This window comes from Hevea brasiliensis, chromosome 12 (assembly GCF_030052815.1).
Source record: "Hevea brasiliensis isolate MT/VB/25A 57/8 chromosome 12, ASM3005281v1, whole genome shotgun sequence".
Lineage (NCBI taxonomy): Eukaryota > Viridiplantae > Streptophyta > Magnoliopsida > Malpighiales > Euphorbiaceae > Hevea > Hevea brasiliensis.
Window position 1 is genome coordinate 35303529 of NC_079504.1, and position 8109 is coordinate 35311637.

An 8109-nucleotide genomic window follows, 5' to 3' on the forward strand; every position below is an offset into this window, starting at 1 on the left:
TTTATTTTACACACCTTGCACTTTTCGTGTTCCTACTTCATCTCCATATTTCTCCACACCCCCCCCCCCACACAGCCTTTTGTATATGTATACTTAGTGTGTTTCTCACTCTTACATTTTAGTTCTTCTCATAGGGTTAGGATTAATGTTTAAGCAAAAGGCTAGGTAAGTAATGTGGGTAACAAAGGAAAATTCATAGGATTAATATAGGCTCAAGTTGGCTACAAGGAATAATTTTAACTGAGGGTGATTTAAGGCTATGATCAAAGAATGCCTAAATCATCTCGTAATCAAGTGTACACTAGGATTTCGCCATGATAAATAAAAAATGTTTGTTCTAGGGTTGGTGAGACATGCCTTAGTTGTTTCAGGTTTCAAGAATTTTCTCTAAGTTATCAAAATTCATTTGTGAAAAACTAATAACTATAAATAGGTTTAAGTAGTTTTATCCCACTACTACTTAAACCCACTAAGGAGATTAAATTTCTACAAACAAACTATCTAAGTCTTTGTGCCTGTTTAGTGTATTTAATTTATTTAAACAAGAGAGAACAATTGTTTGCTATTAGAATTTTTAATTATGGTTCTAAAGATAAGGATAAAACTTAAAATTTGATGTAAATACAAAATTAGGTGTAAAAGATAATATAATTGCACTAAAATGCAAAAAATAAAAAAATAAAAAATAAAAAAAGAGAACAAAAATAGAAAAAGCAAGTAGAAGTAAAGAAATAAAAATAGAAAAAGCATATGAAAGTAAAGCAATAAGAGAATAAAGAAAAGCAGGACTTTGCTATACCCCCAAACTCATTCTTGACATTGTTCTTAGTGTCAACTATAGACATATGTATGCTTGTAATTAAAAACATAACACATATAGAAAGTCGAAAGCAATGCATTTCTATTAATATTTGTAAGAAGTAGAATGGACAAATAGAATTTAGGCTTTGCTATTAATGGTAGGCTTAACATTCCTATAAGCCTTTACATTAAGTAAAAAGTTCAAAAAGCTAAAGCCTAAATCTAAAAGTCTTGGGAGGGGGAGGATGGTCCATTATCTTGCACTCTAGAAGTAAGTCCAATTTGTTGTGCTCTTCCTGGAGGCTATCCTCTAGGTTTCTAAACCTTTGTGCAAAAGTTGTCTCCATGTGATATAAGTAGGCCAGGATAAGGTATGTAGGTGCTAGTGTGACTGGTGCAACACAACCTGGCAAGGATTGTTGAATAGGTTCTGTTTCCTCTTGCTGTTGCTTTTTAGGTTGTTGGGATGTTTCTCTCTACTTTGGTGGATAGGATGGCTCTCCTTGTTGCTAGGGCCTTGTTCTTGGTATAAATTCACCATCTTCATCCACTAAGAAACACTAGTCTCTTGCCCTTTTGCATAATCCCATTGATACAATAGTGGTTGCATCAATTCATGTTGTCCCTGTAATAGGGCACAGCCTCACTTTGGTGGGTACAGAGCCATAAAGGATGGTAATGGCAATGATGAGGCCTCCATTTACAATGTGTCCCATTGTTTGGTGGCAAATGTGTTTGAGGTGTTGGCATAGGAAGAACTCTGTATTGCATCTTCTATTGTTTAACATGCACTAAAGGAAAAATAATTTGTTGGCATTTAACACCCTCAAAATATCCCTTCCCCCCATAATGTTATGCGTTGTTAAATGATGGAGGTATCTCAGTGCTAGGTTTGTGAGGCTTGAGGATTTGGATATGTTGGGTTGGTACTCAGAGGCATTGGGGGCTATGGTCCTCTAGATTGTGATCCCATTGTAAACTGCCATGTTTGTGGGGATTTCTTAGAATCCCTTATTGTCAAACCCAAAAATGGCATTGAACTCATCCATATTCATTGCCCTGTCCACCTTATCAATTTAAATTCTATCTGTCCCCTTTCCTCTCTATTTCTGAGCCAAAGTGTGGTTTTAAAACTTCCTAGAAACTCTAAGGTGAGGTCTCTATAGATTGGAAATTGAAGTGTGGCAAACCTATTCCACCCAATGTTCTCCAAAAGTTGATTTACTTATGTAACCCTAGCTAGTCTAACAAATCCTCATCAAGATACTTGGCAGAGATTACCTTTCTTTTGGAAAGGTGAATGCATGAAGCTTTGTGGGTGGCATCATGGAATGGCCATGCCAATGCCAAATCTTACTTTTACGATGGGTTGTATTGGGTGGCCATGGATTAGGCTTGGGGAGTGGCTTCCTCCCTTTGTGAATGGCATGTTCTTTGCCTTCTTAGAGGAGAGCAAATTGGTTCCCTTGCCCTAGATGATGATGCATGGCCCACTACTTGCTTGGTGGGTGCCATTTGTAAGAGAAAAGTGATTTTTACGGTTAGGATTTGGAGGGATTTGAGATTGGGAAGGACAAATTAGGAGTTCTTAAGAGAGAAGAGTTGTGTTTTTTGGAGAAAAGAGGAACATTTTGGCATTTAAATAGGCATTAGAGTTGTTTGAGTAGGGTGGGAGTGTTTCACATAAAAGGCACTTCAAATTTGTGATTTGCCTAAAATTACACAGGGAGGTGTAGTGGTGCACGGGTCACTTCACGTAATGTTCTGCCTAAAATCGACTTTTTTTGTTTAATTACTTTATAAGTTACACAGGCCATGCAATGTTGCACGGGTCACCCCATGTAACTTTCTGTAACCACTTTTGATTTTGTCTAATTTGATTTAGTTGCACAGGCCTTGCAATCTTACACGGCTCACCCTATGTAACTTGCTGCAACTATTTTTCTTGGAAGCTTGCATTCTCCTTACTATACAACTTGTGTAGTGTTACACGGGATAACCTACTTTTTCTAGGTTTTTGCTCTTTTAGTTGATTCTTCATCACTTTCCTTAAGAAAACTCATTGTTTTAATAATTAAAATGCACAATGATACCCTTTTTTTACTATATTTCTATTTAGATGTGCATCTTCGGGAAAAAAAATAGTTGCTATTTTGCATGTGATGCACAATTGGTAGACAAGCATTTATCAGAACAACATAGAAAGATACATATATCGAGTAAAGCTAATAAAGCATCCCTGTTTGGAGTTTGTTGCCCTTGTGTGGTTTTGCCTAATTGTGCATTCCTCTCTCCTTATTCTTGCATCTACTTTTGACTTGAAATAATTCAAGATTAGAATTTGGATGGTTTGCAAAGTGAAATTTAAAATAAATCTGTAAGATGAGAAAAAGAAAACTTGGGCTACTTCTTAAAGAACGTTTATTTATAATCTTTAGCTTGACTTTACTACTTTTTTATTGTGGAGCAGGTGGATCAGCAAAGGAGTGTGTTGCTCCTTTCTCAATAGGTTCTCTAAAGATGTATGGCTTCAAGCATTGACCCTTGACTTTGAATGCTCCTGATAATTTATTCCATACTTTTACTGCGCCATGAGGGAATACTTATAAGACTTTGAAGGGTCCAAACCACCTAGATCTCAGAATGGAAGAAAAACATTTTACTTCTACCTAGGGTGCTTATTCCTTGCTAGTTCGAGCTAACATGGTTGAAGTTTGTTTCAAGTACTCCACTTACAGTGTACTTAGGTTGGTGGTAGTGGTAGGCTAGCTTCTAGTAATTGTGCATAGGCTGCAATCTTGTTGTTTTCATCTTCAATGGTATTGTTATGCACAATATAGGCTTCTAGAGGATCGCTTAGATATTTCTTTTTAAACTCCTCTTTTACTAGCTCATTAATAATATCTACCTTTAAGTATTAATCCGTGTCTAGCTTTTGTTTCATAGCTTCAAATAGGTTGAATTCTACTTCCTCTTCTCCTACTTTGAAAGTCAACAACCCATTTTTAACATCTATAATGGCTCTAAGAATGGTCTTCCCAAGATTATGGGAATCTAGACAGCTTCTTCCTCCTATAGGACAATAAAGTCAATAGGAATGAAGAATTTGCTAACCTTTATTAGAATGTTCTCTAGAATTCCAATTGGATACTTGACAGATCTGTTTGCTAATTGCAAAGAGATAGTGATTGGTTTTAGCTCTCCAACATTCAGCTTCTGATAGAAGGATAAGGACGTAAGACTAACATTTGGTCCTAGGATATAATGGGCTTTATTGATCTTCTTGTTACCTATGAGACAAGGTTTGGAGAAACTTTCAGGATCTTTTAGCTTTAGATGAAGTTTGTTTTGCAATATTGCACTGCATTCTTTAATTAGGGACACTGTCTCATGGTCATCTAGTTTTCTTTTATTGGAGAGTATCTCCTTCAAAAACTTAGCATAGGATGACATTTGAGATAAGACTTTTTATGAAGGGGATGTTGATATAGAGTTTCTACAAAACCTCTAAGAATTTCCTAAACTGCTTTCTGAAATCTTTGAGGGAAAAATAATGGTGGGTGATAGGGCTTAGGTACTTCCTTCTTATTTACTTTCTTTTCCTCTTGCTTCTCTATGCCTTGTCAGCATGTGTTTGTTTTTCCTTTGCTTGAGCTTTATTCTCACTAGAAGTTTCATCAGATTATTCTTGCTTGTCTGCTAGTTTCTGGTTTTCCAACATCTTGCCGCTCCTTCAAGTAATTGCCTTGCATTACTCCTTTGGATTCATTTTAGGCTTATTAGATGGTTTATCAATGACTTTGTTTAAAGAACTAGCTAGTTGAGCAATTTGGTTTTGAAGTATATTGTTCTGAGTAGCTAATGGGTCCATCTTAGAAATAAGCTACTTGATCATCTCGCTTTATTATTGTTGTGCTACTAAAAATCTTTCCATCATAGATTCCATAGTCATCTTCAGTTCAAGCTATTATGGTTGAGGAAGTTATGGCTGTTGAGGCTAGTTTTGATTTCTATTTTGAAAGCTTAGAGGTTATGACTGTTGAGGCTAGTTCTGAATTTGTTACTAGCTCTTATTGAATTGGCTTGCAATCTATCAAGCCTCTCTGCCAGTTGGTCAAATTAAGCATTGATCATACTCAGTGCATTCAATTTTAGTACACCATTTGTTCTCCTTTTGTCTCTTCTTTTATTTGACCATTCAAAATTGTGGTAGGCAACTCTCTCCAAAAGCTCAAAAGCTTCGATAGTGGTATTCTCCATTAGGTCTCCACTAGCTGCTAAATCTATAGATCTCCTTACTGATGGTAGTAAACCATTACAGAAGTTTTGAATGAGAAGCCGATCCTAAATGCCATGGTGGGGCACTCCCTCTTAAGATCTTTGTACCAGTCCCATGCATCATAGAGAGAGTCATTATCTTCCTGTCTAAAGGTGTTGAGTTTAGCTCTAAGTTTAGCAGTCTTCCCCGATGGAAAGTATCTTGCTAAAATGGTTTGTGACATATCAATCCAATTAGTGAATGATCCTATGGGTTGAGATAATAGCCACTTTCTTACTTTATCCCTAAGAGAGAAAAGGAATGCTCTTAGTCAAATGGTATCTTCAGAAATGTCATTCATCTTGAATGTATCGCAAAGAGCAAGAAAACATTAGAGATGGTAGTGTGGATCCTCCATTGGTGATCCTCTAAATTGAGTCTATTGAATCATTTGGAACCATGCTAATTTCAATTTGAAATTGTTGACATCGATTGTTGGTCTAGTTACACTCAGTTAAAATCCTCGAATAGCTAGGGCTCCATAGCCTCTGAAAGGTTTTGGATGATGGTCCACCATGGTTGAAGTCTCAACTTCCTGTTGCTTCTTTCCCCTTTTGATAGCTCTAAGAATTTATCTATTTCTGGATCTAATTCAAAAAGTTCTTCTTCTAGTTTAGTTCTGGTCATAAACTAAATAGAAGATCTTAAAATAGAGTTAAAAGAACAAAATAAGATAAACTAATAAAAACTAGGTAAAATAAAATGTCTTAATTAATTATATTACCTATTGTTTAATATCAAACATAAAGATTCCTTGGCAATGATGGCAAAAACTTATTATGCAAAATCTCAAAAGGTTGAATTGCTATGCTTGAATGTAAAAGAATTGATCCCCTGACTTATTTCTGACTTTTTATATTTATATCTACTATAAATATAAAAGGGCTTTCGGTAGCCGAAAGTCCCCTTGACAGCAATGGTATAAATAGCCCATTTAGTTTGAATTTCAAAGAAAAAGTAATTTTTTTCCTCTCTCTCTCTTTCTCTATTTTTGTTGCATGCAAAGGATTTTTTCCTTAAAATTTCTTTGATGTGAAGTTTTGAGAGCTTCAATACTTGTTTTGGTTTGAGTGTAACACCCTAGGCAAATCCCACATCGACAAAACACGGGAGAGATGCTGGGTTCATAAGTTGACAGTTCGTAACCCCTATTGACGCGTTTTAAAACCGTGAGGGCTTCGGCCCAGAGCGGACAATATCACTAGTGGGCTGGGCCATTACATTTGTGGTATCGTGAGTCGCTCGCGTGCAACCTTGAGCGATGGTGGGGCAAACCTCAGCGAGGACGCTGAGTCCCATAAGGGGGGTGGATTGTAACACCCTAGGCAAATCCCACATCGACAAAACACGGGAGAGATGCTGGGTTCATAAGTTGATAGTTCGTAACCCCTATTGACGCGTTTTAAAACCGTGAGGGCTTCGGCCCAGAGCGGACAATATCACTAGTGGGCCGGGCCATTACATTTGTGGTATCAGAGCCGTTCCACGTGCAACCTTGAACGATGGTGGGGCAAACCTCAGCGAGGACGCTGAGTCCCATAAGGGGGGTGGATTGTAACACCCTAGGCAAATCCCACATCGACAAAACACAGGAGAGATCTTTGGGTTCATAAGTTGACGATTCAGAACCCTATTGACGCGTTTTAAAACCGTGAGGGCTTCGGCCAGAGCGGACAATATCACTAGTAGGTGGGCCATTACATTTGTGGTATCGAGTCGCTCGCGTGCAACCTTGAGCGATGGTGGGGCAAACCTCCGAGGACGCCGAGTCCCATAAGGGTGGATTGTAACACCTAGGCAAATCCCACATCGACAAAACACGGAGAGATCTGGGTTCATAAGTTGATAGTTCGTAACCCCTATTGACGCGCGTTTTAAAACCGTGATGGCTTCGGCCCAGATCTGAAAATATCACTAGTTGGTCGGGCCATTACATTTGTGGTATCAGAGCCGTTCCGCGTGAAACCTTGAACAATGGTGGGGCAAACCTTAGCGATGACGCTGAGTCCCATAAGGGGGGTGGATTGAAACACCCTAGGCAAATCCCACATCGACAAAACACGGGAGAGATGCTGGGTTTATAAGTTGACAGTTCGTAACCCCTATTGACGCGTTTTAAAACCGTGAGGGCTTCGGCCCAGAGCGGACAATATCACTAGTGGGCTAGGCCATTACATTTGTGGTATCAGAGCTGCTCCGCGTGCAACCTTGAGCGATGGTGGGGCAAACCTCAGCGAGGACGCTGAGTCCCATAAGGGGGGTGGATTGTAACACCCTAGGCAAATCCCACATCGACAAAACACGGGAGAGATGCTGGGTTCATAAGTTGATAGTTCGTAACCCCTATTGACGCGTTTTAAAACTGTGAGGGCTTTGGCCCAGAGCGGACAATATCACTAGTGGGTCGGGCCATTACATTGAGAGCATAAGATTTCAAGAGATTTTAAAGATTTCTTTAACCTCTATCTTAAACTTAGTTCCAAGGGAGAAAGGTATTTATTTTCTTCTTTTCAATTTAATTTGCTATATGTTTTTAGTATATGTACTTGGGTAAGAAAAGTATTTATGGATTGCATGTGATAGTGGTGTAGTTTAAACCTTTGAGTTTGGTAGAGTTATTATATGCAAAAAGGGTTTGTTGTTTGATAAGGCTAAAGGGTTGATAAGCATGAATTGGTTGGTTTTAAAGAAAATAGTGTCAATTAGGTCAATTGATGTTTGTAGCTTTAGTGTTCTTGAATGAAGATTGAGTATGATCTTGTTTTTAGGATCTTAGATGAATGCATGTAACATCCAAGAATAGTTTCAAGTTAATGGAGGCCCTAGGTATGTGTTTGTATAGTTGGATCATGTTTGGAGAACCTTGAGATTTTTGAAGTTTTGAGGATGAACTTGCTGTAGAATTCGAACTTATGAATTCTAGAGATTCCCAGGTTCAGCTGTCGAAGATCATTACTTTGCAGCCAGAGTGGCCATAATTCTCTGGAGAT

At 38.2% G+C, this 8109-nt stretch overlaps 1 non-coding gene across 1 annotated transcript; it reads left to right on the plus strand.

Moving 5' to 3' along the window:
- Positions 1 to 5149: 5149 nt before the first annotated feature.
- On the plus strand, positions 5150 to 5255 carry LOC131171530 (small nucleolar RNA R71). The gene has a single exon (XR_009142190.1). It is a non-coding gene; the product is annotated as a small nucleolar RNA R71 (small nucleolar RNA).
- Positions 5256 to 8109: the final 2854 nt, after the last annotated feature.